This window comes from Mobula hypostoma, chromosome 3 (assembly GCF_963921235.1).
Source record: "Mobula hypostoma chromosome 3, sMobHyp1.1, whole genome shotgun sequence".
NCBI lineage: Eukaryota > Metazoa > Chordata > Chondrichthyes > Myliobatiformes > Myliobatidae > Mobula > Mobula hypostoma.
In genome coordinates, this window is record NC_086099.1 from 105,821,798 (window position 1) to 105,839,216 (window position 17,419).

A 17,419-nucleotide genomic window follows, 5' to 3' on the forward strand; every position below is an offset into this window, starting at 1 on the left:
TCTTAAACGCATCCCCCCCATTTCACGTACATCTGCTCTCACTCCATCCTCCCGCCACCCCACTAGGAATAGGGTTCCCCTGGTCCTCACCTACCACCCCACCAGCCTCCGGGTCCAACATATTATTCTCCGTAACTTCCGCCACCTCCAACGGGATCCCACCGCTAAGCACATCTTTCCCTCCCCCCCTCTCTCTGCATTCCGCAGGGATCGCTCCCTACACAACTCCCTTGTCCATTCGTCCCCCCCATCCCTCCCCACTGATCTCCCTCCTGGCACTTATCCGTGTAAGCGGAACAAGTGCTACACATGCCCTTACACTTCCTCCCTTACCACCATTCAGGGCCCCAAACAGTCCTTCCAGGTGAGGCATCACTTCACCTGTGAGTCGACTGGGGTGATATACTGCGTCCGGTGCTCCCGATGTGGCCTTTTATATATTGATGAGACCCGACGCAGACTGGGAGACCGCTTTGCTGAACATCTACACTCTGTCCGCCAGAGAAAGCAGGATCTCCCAGTGGCCACACATTTTAATTCCACATCCCATTCCCATTCTGACATGTCTATCCACGGCCTCCTCTACTGTAAAGATGAAGCCACACTCAGGTTGGAGGAACAACACCTTATATTCCGTCTGGGTAGCCTCCAACCTGATGGCATGAACATTGACTTCTCTAACTTCCGCTAAGGCCCCACCTCCCCCTCGTACCCCATCTGTTACTCATTTTTATGCACATATTCTTTCTCTCACTCTCCTTTTTCTCCCTCTGTCCCTCTGAATATACCTCTTGCCCATCCTCTAGGTCATCCCCGCTCCTTGTCTTTCTTCTCGGACCTCCTGTCCCATGATCCTCTCGTATCCCCTTTTGCCTATCACCTGTCCAGCTCTCGGCTCTATCCCTCCCCCTCCTGTCTTCTCCTATCATTTTGCATCTCCCCCTCCCCCTCCAGCTTTCAAATCCCTTACTCACTCTTCCTTCAGTTAGTCCTGACGAAGGGTCTCGGCCTGAAACGTCGACTGCGCCTCTTCCTATAGATGCTGCTTGACTTGCTGCGTTCACCAGCAACTTTGATGTATGTTGCTTGGAGCTAAGATTTCTCATTTTGCAATGGCACAACTTAACCACTGAGAGGTGCTATTCCAGTGTTTTGTAATCTAGCACAATTCGGATTTTGCTGCTGTCAGAACCAGAAGTTACTGTCATGGAATTTAGTGTTTTGGAGCAGTAGTACAGTGCAGTACATAAAAATTACTATAACTTACAAAAATACAGTGCAAAAGAGGGGTGACAAGGTTGTGATTATGGGACCATTCAGAAATCTGATGTCAGAAGGGAAGTGTTGTTCCTAAAACATAGAGTGTGGGTGTTCAGTCTCCTGTGCCACCTCCACAATGGTTGCAAAGAGACGAGAGCATGTCCTGAATAGTGAGGGTCCTTAATGGTGGATGCTGCCTTCTTGAGGTACTGCCTCTTGAAAATGTCCTGAATGCTAGGTAGAGTGACCGTGATGGCAGTCAACAACCCTTTGCAGTCACTTTCAATCCTGTTCATTGAGGCTTCCATACCAGACAGTAATGCAATCAGTCAGAATGCTCTCCACTGTACATCTAGAAACATAGAAAACCTTTTGCACAACACAGGCCCTTCGGCCCACAAAGCTGTGCAGAACATGTCCTTACCTTAGAAATTACCTAGGGTTACCCACAACCCTCTTTTTCTGAGCCCCATGTACTTGTCCAGGAGTCTCTTAAAAGATCCCATCGTATCTGCCTCCACCACCATCACCGGCAGCCCATCCTGTGCACTCATTACTCTCTGCGTAAAACAAACTTACCCCTGACATCTCCTCTGTACCTACTTCCAAGCACCTTAAAACTGTGCTCTCTTGTGCTAGCCACTTCAGCCCTGAGAAAAAGCTTCTGACTATTCACACGATCAATGCCTCTCATCATCTTGTACACCTCTATCAGGTCACCTCTCATCCTCTGTCGCTCCAAGGAAAAAAGGCCGCGTTTGCTCAACCTATTCTCATAAGGCATGCTCCCCAATCCAGGCAATATCCTTGTAAAATACCTCTGCATCTTTCTATGGTTTCCACATCCTTCCTATATAGTGAGGCGACCATAACTGAGCACAGTACTCCCAAGTGGGGTCTGACCAGGGTCCTATATAGCTGCAACATTACCTCTTGGCTCCTATACTTAATCTCACGATTGATGAATCCCCAGGGCCAGATGGTCTGCATCCCAGAGTGCTTAAGGAAGTAGCCCAAGAAATAGTGGATGCTTTAGTGATAATTTTTCAAAACTCGTTAGATTCTGGACTAGTTCCTGAGGATTGGAGGGTGGCTAATGTAACCCCACTTTTTAAAAAAGGAGGGAGAGAGAAACCGGGGAAATATAGACCGGTTAGCCTAACGTCGGTGGTGGGGAAACTGCTGGAGTCAGTTATCAAAGATGTGATAACAGCACATTTGGAAAGCGGTGAAATCATCGGACAAAGTCAGCATGAATTTGTGAAAGGAAAATCATGTCTGATGAATCTCATAGAATTTTTTGAGAATGTAACTAGTAGAGTGGATAGGGGAGAACCAGTGGATGTATATTTGGATTTTCAAAAGGCTTTTGACAAGGTCCCACACAGGAGATTAGTGTGCAAACTTAAAGCACACTGTATTGGGGGTAAGGTATTGATGTGGATAGAGAATTGGTTAGCAGACAGGAAGCAAAGAGTGGGAATAAACGGGACCTTTTCAGAATGGCAGGCAGTGACTGGTGGGGTACTGCAAGGCTCAGTGCTGGGACCCCAGTTGTTTACAATATATATTAATGACTTGGATGAGGGAATTAAATGCAGCATCTCCAAGTTTGCAGATGACACGAAGCTGGGCGGCAGTGTTAGCTGTAAGGAGGATGCAGGGTGACTTGGATAGGTTGGGTGAGTGGGCAAATTCATGGCAGATGCAATTTAATGTGGATAAATGTGAAGTTATCCACTTTGGTGGCAAAAATAGGAAAACAGATTATTATCTGAATGGTGGCCGATTAGGAAAAGGGGAGGTGCAACGAGACCTGGGTGTCATTATACACCAGTCATTGAAAGTGGGCATGCAGGTACAGCAGGCGGTGAAAAAGGCGAATGGTATGCTGGCATTTATAGCGAGAGGATTCGAGTACAGGAGCAGGGAGGTACTACTGCAGTTGTACAAGGCCTTGGTGAGACCACACCTGGAGTATTGTGTGCAGTTTTGGTCCCCTAATCTGAGGAAAGACATCCTTGCCATAGAGGGAGTACAAAGAAGGTTCACCAGATTGATTCCTGGGATGGCAGGACTTTCATATGAAGAAAGACTGGATGAACTGGGCTTGTACTCGTTGGAATTTAGAAGATTGAGGGGGGATCTGATTGAAACGTGTAAAATCCTAAAGGGATTGGACAGGCTAGATGCAGGAAGATTGTTCCCGATGTTGGGGAAGTCCAGAACGAGGGGTCACAGTTTGAGGATAAAAGGGAAGCCTTTTAGGACCGAGATTAGGAAAAACTTCTTCACACAGAGAGTGGTGAATCTGTGGAATTCTCTGCCACAGGAAACAGTTGAGGCCAGTTCATTGGCTATATTTAAGAGGGAGTTAGATATGGCCCTTGTGGCTATGGGGATCAGGGGGTATAGAGGGAAGGCTGGTGCAGGGTTCTGAGTTGGATGATCAGCCACGATCATAATAAATGGTGGTGCAGGCTCGAAGGGCCGAATGGCTTACTCCTGCACCTATTTTCTATGTTTCTATGAAGGCTAATTCACCGTATGCTTTCTTAACTACAGAGACAAGCTGCGTAGCAGCTTTGAGTGGCCAATGGACTCAGACCTCAAGATCCCTCTGATCCTCCACACCGCCAAGAGTCTTACCATTAATACTATATTCTGTCATCATATTTGACCTACCAAAATGAACCACCTCACACCTATCTGGGTTGAACTCCATCTGCCACTTCTCAGCCCAGTTTTGCATCCTATCAATGTCCTGCTGTAATCTCTGACAGCCCTCCACACTATCCACAACACCTCTAACCTTTGTGTCATCAGCAAATTTACTAACCCATCCCTCCACTTCCTCAGCCAGGTCATTTATAATAACCATGAAGAGTGGGGAGTCCCAGAACAGATCCCTGAGGCACACCACTGGTGTCTGACCTCCATGCAGAATATGATCCATCTACAACCACTCTTTGCCTTCTGTGGGCAAGCCAGTTCTGGATCCACAAAGCAATGTCCCCTTGGATCCCATGCCTCCTTACCTTCTCAATAAGCCTTGCATGGGGTACCTTGTCAAATGTGTTGCTGAAATCTATATACACTACATTTACTGCTCTACCTTCGTCAATGTGTTTCGTCACACGCTCAAAAAATTCAATCAGGTTCATAAAGCGTGACTTGCCTTTCACAAAGTCATGCTAACTATTCCTTTTCCATAGTGAATACTGAAGCAAAGTACCTCTGCTATCTCCTCCGGTTCCATACACACTTTTCCACTGTCACACTTGATTGGTCCTATTCTCTCACTTCTTATCGTCTTGCTCTTCACATACTTGTAGAATGCCTTGGAGTTTTCCTTAATCCTGTCCGCCAAGGCCTTCTCATGGCTCCTTCTGGCTCTCCTAATTTCTTTCTTAAGCTTCTTCCTGATAGCCTTATAATCTTCTAGATCTCTATCATTATCTAGTTTTTTGAACCTTTCGTAAGCTCTTCTTTTCTTCTTGACTAGATTTACAACAGCCTTGGTACACTGCGGTTCCTGTACTGTACCATCCTTTCCCTGTCTCATTGAAACGTACCTCTGCAGAACCCCATGCAAATATCCCCTTAACATTTGCCACATTTCTTCCATACATTTCCCTGAGAACATCTGTTCCCAATTTATGCTTCCAAGTTCTTGCCTGATAGCTTCATATTTCCCCTTACTCCAATTAAACGCTTTCCTGACTTGTCCGTTCCTATCCCTCTCCAATGCTATTTTGTGCAGAAAGGAAGAACGACCTCACTTATCACGAGTAAGTGAAGGGAGAGAAGAGATGAGATAATCAAATTGAAGCTTGGTGGGAGCCATATTACACTTGTAACATGAAACATTCCAACGTTTTGGCCAGTCTTCCCTTCAGAGTTGCAACTGCAACCAAGAGTTCCTCTTGGTGAGAGTTTGAGAACGAATTGTTCCTTCAATTGCCATGGATCAGAAAAGTGAGCAATCATTGTAAGTGTATGTAACAATTTAAGATGGTTTTAATGACATTCCTCACATATATTCTACAGGAAAACTTAAAGTAGTAGGTCAGTTGAGGAATGTGTCGCAAGGTTCTTGAATAATTTTAACTTGAATTGTTTTAGACTTATGATTTAAACTTACAGATATTATTCACTACCAGTGTTTTAGCATTATTGAGAGAGTCTCTAGTGTTATTTTCTAACTGTTATAGTGTCTGCACCTACCAGCATTTGTTTTTCCAGGTGAGGCGACACTTCACCTGTGAGTCGGCTGGGGTGATATACTGCGTCCGGTGCTCCTGGTGCGGCCTTCTATATATTGGTGATACCTGATGCAGACTGGGAGACCATTTCGCTGAACACCTACGCTCTGTCCGCCAGAGAAAACAGAATCTCCCAGTGGCCACACATTTTAATTCCACGTCCATTCTCATTCTGACATGTCTATCCACAGCCTCCTCTACTGTCAAGATGAAGCCACACTCAAGTTGGAGGAACAACACCTTATATTCCGTCTGGGTAGCCTCCAACCTGATGGCATAAACAATGACTTCTCTAACTTCCGTTAATGCCCCTCCTCCCCCTTGTACCCCATCCGTTATTTATTTATTTTTAAAATTTTCCCCTTTCTCTTTTTTTCTCCCTCTGTCCCTCTCACTATATCTTCCTCTGGTTCTCCCCTCCCCCTTTCTCTCTCCCTAGGCCTCCCATCCCATTATCCTCTCCCTTCTCCAGCCTTGTATCCCTTTTGCCAATCACCTGTCCAGCTCTTGGCTCCATCCCTCCCTCTCCTGTCTTCTCCTATCATTTTGGATCTCCCCCTCCCCCTTCCACCTTCAAATCTCTTACTACCTCTTCTTTCAGTTAGTCCTGACAAAGGGTCTCGGCCCGAAACATCGACTGTACTTCTTCCTATAGATGCTGCCTGGCCTGCTGCGTTCACCAGCATTTTGTGTGTGTTGCTTGAATTTCCAGCATCTGCAGATTTCCTCGCGTTTTTGGTTTGTTGGCTTCTTTTTAAAATTGTTGTATATTCTCTGACTATAAAGAAACCAAAATATAGAAGGTGCCACAGTAGTGTAGCAGTTTGCACAATGCTATTACAGCTCGGGCTGTTCCTGAGTACAGAGTTCAATTTCTGCACTGCTCTGTAAGAAGTCTGTACCACAGTCCAAAGACACACTGGGTAGGTTAATTGGTCATAGTAAATTCTTCCGTGAGTAGTTTGAAATTAATTGGATTGTGGGGTGGCGGTGCTCATAAGGTCAGCAGGGCCCACTCCACATTGTATCACTAAATAAAATTCAATAAAATTAACTTGTGCCTGTAAAATTGCTGGTAACTATAATTAGTAGGCACTGTTCTGAGATTGTAGTGAAATTGAGCCCACACCATCAAAAAGATCGTGAATGTGATCATCAAAGGAAGCTCTGTTCCATTGAAAACCAGGGAAGCTGTTTGTGTTTAATTGGTTATAGATTCTGCAGGTAATAGGTCTGCAGTCAGCACAGAAGCACACTAGTAAATGCTGCTGCCATCTGGTTTTGATTCCGATCTCAGGTGACTTCTGTGTGCAGATTGAATGTTGCTCCCATGAGTACGTGGATTTTCCCTGGATGCTTCTTTTTCTTCTAACATCCCAGAAAAATACTTGCAGGTGAGTTGGCTACTGCATGTTGCCCAGAGTGTAGGTGAGTGGCAAGATACTTAGGCAGAACTTGATGGGCGTTTGAGAGAGAAACGGTTTCAACAAAATAAGTTGAGCAGGTGGGGATGCTCCAAGTGGTAGCATGCATGTGGTGGGTAAAATGTTATTATTCTGAAAATATACAGTACCCTGGATGTGACTAGTATAAAAAGTACAACTAATCTTTTCTCCATTAAGTAACTTACATAAACACCCTGTTCTACTGCAATATAAAAGATGGTGTGGGTAGCCTTTAAAGTTCTCATCACAGAATCCTCAATGCCCATAGAAGGGATCATGTTAGAAAGTAGACTATAAATAGTGCCCAATGATTCATGCTTGATGGATGCAATTGTAGTTTACAGTAAAGTGCAATTGTGGATGGAATTATTATGTCACCCAGTTATTTAAATAACACTGATCTTAAATGTTTTATGGTTGTACATAAATCATGGAAGGGTTATAGAATTTTGCCAGACTAGTTTGTTGTACAAAGCAGTTCAAATGTTTTGGTATGCTAAGTGTTACATGTTCTAATAATATACTGTACATCCTAATAACTGATTATGCTGGAGAACTGCGTTGTGGAACATTTTTTTTTACAATCATTACCATAATAGAACAAGCTGTTTTTGAAGAGAAACAGTGGCTATCAGTTGCTACATTTAGACAAAATGTTTTATTTTTGAATAACTGTTTATTCCCAAAATGCCTTTAGATTTATTTTCAATTTAGGATTACATTGCAAAAGCAAGTATATAATTCCAAAAAGTACTTTATTAGTTTTGTGCTTTAGGCTTTGAGACTATAAAAGGTGTCATAGAAATGCAGGCCTTTTTATTTGATTAACTACCAGACTTTGATGATATTTGGGCCGAGATTAAAAATAATTACATTTTTTTTTAAGACTCAATGCTTTTTTTGTTGTGAACAAATAAGATTCTAATATAAAATTTAAGAACAAAATAGTTTTATCTGCCCTTAATTCATTGGGATTCTGTACATCTATTACAACAGTTAGAACCCAAGCCCACTACAGTAAACTCCGCTCACACAAGGTCAAACGCCTGAACAATCTCATTGAAAGTTTGCCTGTGACACGATAGTGATTGTCAACAAGGCCCTACAGAGAGGAGGTGGAAAAGCTCGAGGCCTGGTGCCAGGCAAATAACTTCTTCCTTAATGTCACCAAGACAAAGGAGATGGTTATCGACCTCAGGAAACCAACACCACTCACACCTCTCTTCACATTGAAGGCAAAGCAGTTTCAAACTCCTAGGAGTGCACATCTCACACAACCTCTCATAATACCAACAACACATCCTCCACAGTCAAGAAGGCTCATCGATGCCTTTCTGAGGAGGCTGGAGAGAACTGCTCAATGCATTAACAACCTTTTATAGATGCACAGTGGAGAGCATACTAACATGCTGCATTACAATGTTGTTTTGGAAACCGCATTGCAGCACACAGGGCAGTACACTACATCACCTGCACCATTTTACCCACCGTCAAGGATGTGTTTACAGTAAGGTGCAGGAAAAAAGACAAGCAATATCATGAAGGATCCCACTCACCTACCCTGCTTATGGACTGCTTGTCCCACTTCTATCAGGGAAGATGCTATATAGCTTCCATCCCAGGCCCACTAGATTCAAAAACAATTACTTCCCCCAAGCCATCAGGCTGATTAACAACATCACCCATTAATACACATCACCTGAAGTTACTTTATGTACATCGAGTCTATAAAGCTAGTTGTAACTTCTGCTATATGGGATTGTTTTTATATTTATTGTGCTTTTTATGTTTTTTGTGTTTTTAATGTTGCGTCAGATCTGAAGTAACAATCATTTCATTCTCCTTTATATTTATGTACTAAAGAATGACAATAAACAATCTTGAATCTTTCTCCAAGTTTTCTGGATGGCTTGCAAAAACTGAGTAGGCATGCTCTTCCCAAGAAAACTATTTATGATCTGGGGTACTGTAATTTGGAACCTCTCCTGAAGCTCACCATGGATAAGGAAAGTGGTAACTGTCTTGCCAACAGTTGATGTATGGACTAGGCAGGAGTGTTGGATTGCCATTATAATGGGAATATGAAATAGCAAGATAAATTTGGAGATAGCATTAATAGAAAGACGAGTAAGTAGGAGAAGGTAAAAATTGTGCTCAGGCTGGAAGGAAACTAAGATGTAGTTTGGTTTGATAAATTTAAGGGAAACAAAAGAAACACCTGCGGCATTCCTCACAATTGTTATAAAAATGGAAAATGCTGGAAATACTCAGCAGATCGGGAGCATTTGTTGTGAGAAAAATAGAGTTACTGTTTCAGGTCATTGACCCTTGATCACAGCCTAAAGTTACCTCTAATACTTTCTCCATGCCCAACTTAATATTTTGAAAGTTTTCTGTTTTCATTTTAGATTTCCAGCACCTGCGTGTGTGCGTGTGTGTGTTTTGGCTTTTATATCTTGTCCCATTAATTGTGTTAGAATAAGAATTACTAATACACATTTTATCAAATTGATACTGGATAAGCTACCTTTTACAAAATAAACTTTAAATTGGAATAATGTTTCACGATCATAATGAAATAGATTTGGATTCATTATTATACATGTGATCCTTCCAACAGTATCATATCAGAATATATTAAGAAAAACAACTGCACAAACTGAATTTGAAACATTTAACAATTCAGCAAAGGGAAAAGCAAGCAGCAAGGCAGTTTCCTGCAGGTCAGCAGTGCTCGTTTAAAAGGAGAGCTTAGTGGGCGTTTGGTGTCATTCTGGTGGTCGAATCAGTGGCAGGAACAGTGCAAAGAGGAGTAAATAAATGTACAGAAGGGACAAGTGGAGCAGCCATTATCGGGAGCAGGCCAGTAGGGAGGGTGGGAGTGTCCGGCAATGTCTCAAAGGAGTCCTTGGCTTGGAAGAGTCATTCGCTCTGGGTAAGTTTCTGTTAAGTTTCCCCTTTTTTTCACTGTGGCAGGGGTACTTAAGAGTAGTTTAAATGGCCACTGTGTGTTCTTCATACCAGATGTTGGAGTCCTTGGAGACCCAGTGTCTCCCAGGAAACGACATCTGTGTGAAGTGCATCCAGCTGCAGCTCCTTGAAGAAGATCCTAGAAATCTGGAGCAGCAGCTGGATGATCTTTGGCTTGTACAAGAGATCATTAATCAGTTACAGTGATATAGTCACCCCTAAGCTGCTGGAGGCGGCTAGCTGGGGGGAGAAGGAATGGGAAGGTGAATAGGCAGTTAGCCAAGAGCACCGCTGTTGCCGCCCCCCTCAATAATAAGTATAGCATATTGGATACTGTTTTGAGGGATGACCTCCCAGGGGAATGCCACTGATACCAGGTTACTGGCACTGAGCATGGGTCCGTGGTACAGAAGGGAAAGGGAGGGAAGAGGGGAGCGGTAGTGATAGGGGACTCATAGAGGAACAGACAGGAGCTTCTGTAGATGTGAACAGGCCACCCAGATGGTATAAAGAGTTACTAAATTAAAGCTAATTAAATAAAGGGATGATACCAGATCAAGTGATGTTCTGTAGCTGCATGATGTGGGAGCTGTTGGATACCATTGTAGTTCTTGGTGATCACATCTGCAGCAAATATTGGTTGCTCGAAGAACTCAGGCTCAAAGTTAGTGACCTGGAATATGAACTTCAAACACATCAGGGACGGGTTGAGTTACCTGGATTCTCTGTTTCAGAAGGTAGTCACACTCATTTAATTAGCTGCCTCAAATTCAGTCTGTGGTCAGGCAAGAGGGCGTGACTGCAAGTGAGACAGGTAATAGGATCCAAGAGACAATACTGGAGGAGCCTCAGCCCTTGAGCTTGTCCAACAGGTCTGAGATTCTTGCTCCCTGCGTGGACAACAGTGGGGGCAGTAGGAAGGATGAGCTACCTTACTGGCACTGTAGATCAGGGAGCCACTCAAGAGGGAGGAGAGAAGAGAAATGTAGTGGTAATTGGAGATAGTATTATCACGGGAATAGTCAGAGTTCTCTTTTGTGAGGATAGAGCATCTCAAAGGCTGTGTTGCCTGCCTGGTGCCCAGGTTTGGGACATTTTATCTGCCCTGCAATGGGAAGGGAAAGTATCAGTTGTTGTGGTACATGTGGGTACCAACGACACAGGTAGAACAAAAGAGTGGTTCTGCTAAGGAGATTTGAGCAGCTAGGGACTAAATTAAAAAAGAACTAAAAAGGTGGTTTACTACTCTGGATTAGTACCTGAGCCACATGCAAATTGGCATAGGGTCAAGAAGAATAGAGGGTTAAAGGCGTGGCGCAAGGATTGGTGTGGGAGAAGTGGGTTTGAATTCATGGGAAATTGACACTGGTATTGGGGAAGGAGGGAGCTGTAGCAATGGTACAGGCTCCGCCTTGAATTGTGGTGGGACTTGGATCCTAGCAAATCACATAACTAGGGCTGTGGATAGAGCTTCAAACTAAATTGTAATGGAGTGGGTTCAATAGACGGGAGAAGTAAAGTAAAAAAAAAATGTGGATAAAGATAAAGAAAAAGCAAATGATAAAAAAAAAAGAGAAAAGTAAAAGTGGAGTGAAGAAAGTCAAGTGCAAAAGAGTAAAACATTACAAGATTTTAAAAGCACAATGAGTGTAAAGGCACTTTATTTGAATTTTCATAGTATTTGAAACAAGGTCAATGTACCTGTGGCACAAATCAGTACAAAGGGGTATGATTTAGTGGCCATTACAGAGACGTGGTTGCAGTGTGGACAGAATTGGGAATTAAATATCCAAGGATATCAGGTAATATGGAAGGATAGGTAGGAAGTTAAGGGAGGTAGGGTAGCACTCTTAGTTAAAGATGAGACCTGGGCAATAATGAGAGACGATGTAAGATCTATGGAGCAGAATGTTCAATTCATTTGGGTAGAGATTAGGAATAGTAAAGGGAAAAAATCGCTGGTGGGAATGGTCTATCAGCCACCGAGTAATAACATTACAGTGGCACAGGCAATAAACAGAAATACCCAAGGTAGGTAGAATGGAACAGCAGTTATCATGGGGGACTTTAACTTGCATGTACATTGGGTGAATCAAGTTAGTCGAGGCAGTTTTGAGAAGGACTTCATAGAATGCATCCGTGATGGCTTTCTTGAATAGCATGTTACTGAACCTACAAGGCAACGTGCTAACTTAGATCTGGTTCTGTGCAATGAGACAGGTAAAATTAGTGATCTTGTATTTGGGATCTTCTTGGAAAGAGTGATCACAGTATGACTGAATTTCTCAAACAAATGAAGGGTGAAATAGTTCTATCTAAAATCAGTGTATTATGCCTAAACAATGGAGACTACAATGTGATGTGGGAGGATTTAGCTAGTGTAGACTGGGAACACAGGCTATGTGGTGGGACAGTTGAGGAACAGTGGAAGACTTTCAAAGAGGTTTTTCATGGTGCTCAACAAAAGTATATTCCAGTTAAAAGCAAGAACAACAAGGGTGGGGAGAGCCAGCCTTAGATAACTAAGGAAATAAAGGAAAGCATCAAACTAAATGCTCGTGCATACAAAATCACCAAGAGTAGTGGGAAACTGGAAGATTGGGAAAACTTTAAAAAGCAACAAAGAACAACTAAGCAAACAATAAAGAAAGGGAAGCTAGATGATGAAAATAAACTAGCACAAAATATAAAAATGAATAGTAAAAATTTTTATAATTACATATACCAGAAAAGGGTGGGTAAAGTGACTTTGGAGGACGTGAAGCGGGAACTGATGTTGGATAATGAGGAAATGGCAGAGGCTTTGAATGACTATCTTTTGTCAGTCTTCATGGTGGAAGACACGTCTTAACATGCCAAAGAGAGATGATATGGATGCAATGGGAAGTGAGGACCTTGATAGAATAGCTATTACGAAAGAGGTAGTGCTGAGCAAACTTGTGGGCCTGAAGATAGACAAGTTCCCTGGTCCTGATGGAATGTATCCCAGGGTACTGAAAGAAATGGCAGAAGTTATAGTAGAGGCTGTGGTGATAATTTACCTCTTGGATTCTGGGCAGGTTCCAGTGGATTGGAAGACAGCGAATGTCATGTCACTGTTCGAAAAAGGACGTAGGCAAAAGGTAGGTAACTATAGGCCATTTAGTTTAACATCTGTAGTGGGGAAAATGCTTGAAGCTATCATTAAAGAAGAAATAGCGAGGCATCTGGAAAGAAATAGATCCATCAGGCAGATGGAGCATGGATTCAGCAAAAGCAAGTCCTGTTTAACAAACTTATTGGAGTTCTTTGAGGATATAATGAGTGCAGTGGATAGCGGGGAACAGAAGGACTTGGATTTCCAGAAGGCGTTCGATAAGGTGCCCATAAGATAAGGATGCATAAAGTCAGGGATGATATATTAGCATGGATAGAGGATTGGTTAAATAATAGAAAGCAGAGAGATGGGATGCATGGGTGTTAGAAAGAGGTGACATAGGATCGGAAGGTACAGAATCTTTATGGGTTGAGCTAAGAAATCGCAGGGGTAAAAGGACCCTGATGGCAGTTATATACAAGCCTCCAAACAGCTGCAGTGATGTGGACTACAAATTACAACAGGAAATAGAACAGGCTTGTCAGAAAGGCAGTGTTATGATAATTGTTGGGGATTTTAACATGCGAGTGGATTGGGAAAATCAGGTCGGCACTGGATCTCAAGAGAGAGAATTTGTAGAATGTCTGTGAGATGGCTTTTTAGAACAGCTTGTTGTTGAGCCCACTAGGGGATCGGCTGTACTGGATTGGGTATTGTGTTATGAACCAAAGGTGATTAGAGAGGTTGAGGTGAAGGAACCCTTAGGAGACAGTGATCATAACATGATTGAGTTCACTGTGAAATTTGAAAAAGAGAAGCCGAAATCCGATGTGTCTTTATTTCAGTGGAGTAAAGGAAATTACAGTGGCATGAGAGAGGAACTGGCCAAAGTTGACTGGAAAGGGACACTAGCAGGAAGGACGGCAGAGCAGCAGTGGCTGGAGTTTATGCGAGAAGTGAGGAAGGTGCAAGACAGATATATTCCAAAAAAGAAGAAATTTTTAAATGGAAAAAGGATGCAACTGTGGCTGACAAGAGAAGTCAAAGCCAAAGTTAAAGCAAAGGAGAGGGCATACAAGGAAGCAAAAATTAGTGGGAAGACAGAGGATTGGGAAGTTTTTAAAAGCTTACAAAAGGAAACTAAGGAGGTAATTAGAGGGAAAAGATGAAATATGAAAGGGAGCTAGCAAATAATATCAAAGAGGATACTAAAAGCTTTTTCAAGTATATAAAGAGTAAAAGACAGGGTGAGAGTAGATATAGGACCGATAGAAAATGATGCTGGAGAAATTGTAATGGGAGATAAGGAGATGGCAGAGTATTTTGCATCAGTCTTCACTGAGGAAGACATCAGCAGTATACCAGCCACTCAGTGGTGGCAGAGAAGAGAAGTGTGCGCAGTCACAATTACGACAGAGAAAGTACTCAGGAAGCTGAATAGTCTAAGGGTAGATAAATCTCCTGGACCAGATGGAATGCACCCGCGTGTTCTGAAGGACGTAGCTGTGGAGATTACGGAGGCATTAGCAATGAACTTTCAAAAGTCGATAGATTCTGGCATGGTTCTGGAGGACTGGAAGATTGCAAATGTCACTCCGCTATTTAAGAAGGGGGCAAGGAAGCAAAAAGGAAATTATAGACCTGTTAGCTTGACATCGGTGGTTGGGAAGTTGTTGGAGTCAATTGTCAAGGATGAGGTTACGGAGTACCTGGAGGCATATAACAAGATAGGCAGAACTCAGCATGGATTCCTTAAAGGAAAATCCTGCCTGACAAACCTATTACAATTTTTTGAGTAAATTACAAGTAGGCTAGACAAGGGAAATGCAGTGGATGTTGTATATTTGGATTTTCAGAAGGCCTTTGACAAGGTGCCACACATGAGGCTACTTAACAAGATAAGAGCCCGTGGAATTACGGGAAAGTTACATACGTGGATAGGGCGTTAGCTGATTGGCAGGAAACAGAGAGTGGGAATAAAGGGGTCCTATTCTGGTTGGCTGCCGGTTACCAGTGGTGTTCCACAGGAGTCCATGTTGGGGCCGCTTCTTTTTATGTTGTACATTAATGATTTGGATTATGGAATAGATGGCTTTGTGGCTAAGTTTGCTGATGATACAAAGATAAGTGGAGGGGCTGGTAGTGCTGAGGAAACAGAGAGTCTGCAGAGAGACTTGGATAGATTGGAAGAATGGACAAAGAAGTGGCAAATGAAATACAATGTTGGAAAGTGTATGGTTATGCACTTTGGCAGAAGAAATAAACAGGCAGACTATTATTTAAATGGGGAAGGAATTCAAAGTTCTGAGGTGCAACGGGACTTGGGAGTCCTCATGCAGGATACCCTTAAGGTTAACCTCCAGGCTGAGTCGGTGGTGAAGAAGGTGAATAAAATGTTGACCTCACTTGGAGTACTGTTGGCTCCTTATTTTAAGAAAGGATGTGCTGATGTTGGAGAGGGTATAGAGAAGATTCACTAGAATGATTCCAGGAATGAGAGGGTTAACATATGAGGAACGCTTGTCCGCTCTTGGACTGTATTGCTTGGAGTTTAAAAGAATGAGGGGGGACTTCATAGAAACATTTAGAATGTTGAAAGGCATGGACAGAGTGGATGTGGCAAAGTTGTTTCCCATGATGGGGGAGTCTAGAACAAGAGGGCATGACTTGAGGATTGAAGGGCGCCCATTCCGAACAGAGATGTGAAGAAATTTTTTTAGCCAGAGGGTGGTGAATCTATGGAATTTGTTGCCACGGGCAGCAGTGGAGGCCAAGTCATTGGGTGTATTTAAGGCAGAGATTGACAGTATCTGAGTAGCCAGGGCATCAGAGGTTATGGTGAGAAGGTGGGGGAGTGGGACTAAATGGGAGAATGGATCAGCTCATGATTAAATGGTGGAGCCGACTCGATGGGCCGAATGACTGACTTCTGCTCCTTTATCTTATGGTCTTATGGTCTACTCTGGTTGGCAATCAGTGGTAAGCGGTGTGCTGCAGGGGTTGGTGCTGGTCACTCAACTGTTCACGATATATATTAACGATCTGGAAGAGGGGACCAAACGTAGTGTATCTAAGTTTGCTGGTGACACTAAATTGAGTGGAAAAGAAATTGTGCAGAAGATACGGAGAGTCTGCAGAGAGATATAGATAGGTTAAGTGAGTGGGCAACAGTCTGACTGATGGAGTACAATGTTGGTAAATGCGAGGTCATCCACTTTGGAAGGAAAAATCAAAGAGTAGATTATTATTTAAATGGTAAAAAAATGCAACATGCTACTGTGGAAAGGGACTTGGGTGTGCTTGAATCACAAAAGGTTGGTTTGCAGGTGCAGCAGGCTATCAAGAAAGCAAATGGAATGTTGGCCTTCATTGCTAGAGGGATTGAATTTAAGAGCAGGGAGGTTATGCTGCAACTGTACAGGGTACTGGTGAGGCTGCACCTAGAGTATTGTGTGCCGTTTCTGGTCTCCTTACTTGAAGTTAGATATACTGGCTTCGGAGGTGGTGCAGAGGAGGTTCACCAGGTTGATTCCAGAGATGAGGGGGTTAGACTATGAGAAGAGATTAAGTCGCCTGGGACTGTACTCGCTGGAATTCAGAAGAATGAAAGGAGATCCTCTAGAAACATTTGAAAGGTACAGATAAAATAGAGGCAGGAAAATTGTTTTCAGGTTGTAGTTGGAAGCTGAATGAATAACATTACACATTGTACTGGAGGGATAGGAATGTAGGGAGAAGGAGTGGTTTGGCTCTGCTGGTAAAGAATGGCATCAAATTATTGGAACAATGTGACATAGGATTGGAAAATGTTGTATCCTAGTGGGTTGAGTTAAGAAACTGCAAGAGTAAAAGGACACTGGTAGCAGTTATATACAGGCCTCCCATCAGTAGCTGCGATGTGGACTGCAGATTACAACAGGAAATAGAAAAGGCGTGTCAAAAGGGCAATGTTATGATAGTCATGGGAGATTTCAACATACAAGACAATTGGGAAAATCTGGATGGTAATGGATCTAAAGAGAGTGAATTTGTTGAATGCCTACAAAACGGCTTTTTAGACCAGTTTGTTGTTGAGCCTTCTAAGGGATGAGCTATACTGGATTGGGTATTATGTAATAAACTGGAGGCGATTAGGGAGCTTAAGGTAAAGGAACCCTTAGTGGTCACAATACGACTGAGTTCAAATTGAAATTTGATAGGGAGGAAGTAAAGGCTGACGTAGCGGTATTTCAGTGGAGTAAAGGAAATTACCTACAGTGGTATGAGAGCGGAGTTGGCCAAAATAAATTGGAAGGAGCTACTTGCAGGGATGACAGCAGAGCAGCAATGGCTTGAGTTTCTGGGGAAAATGAGGAAGATACAGGATAAATATATTCAAAAAGCAAAGAAATATTCAAATGGCA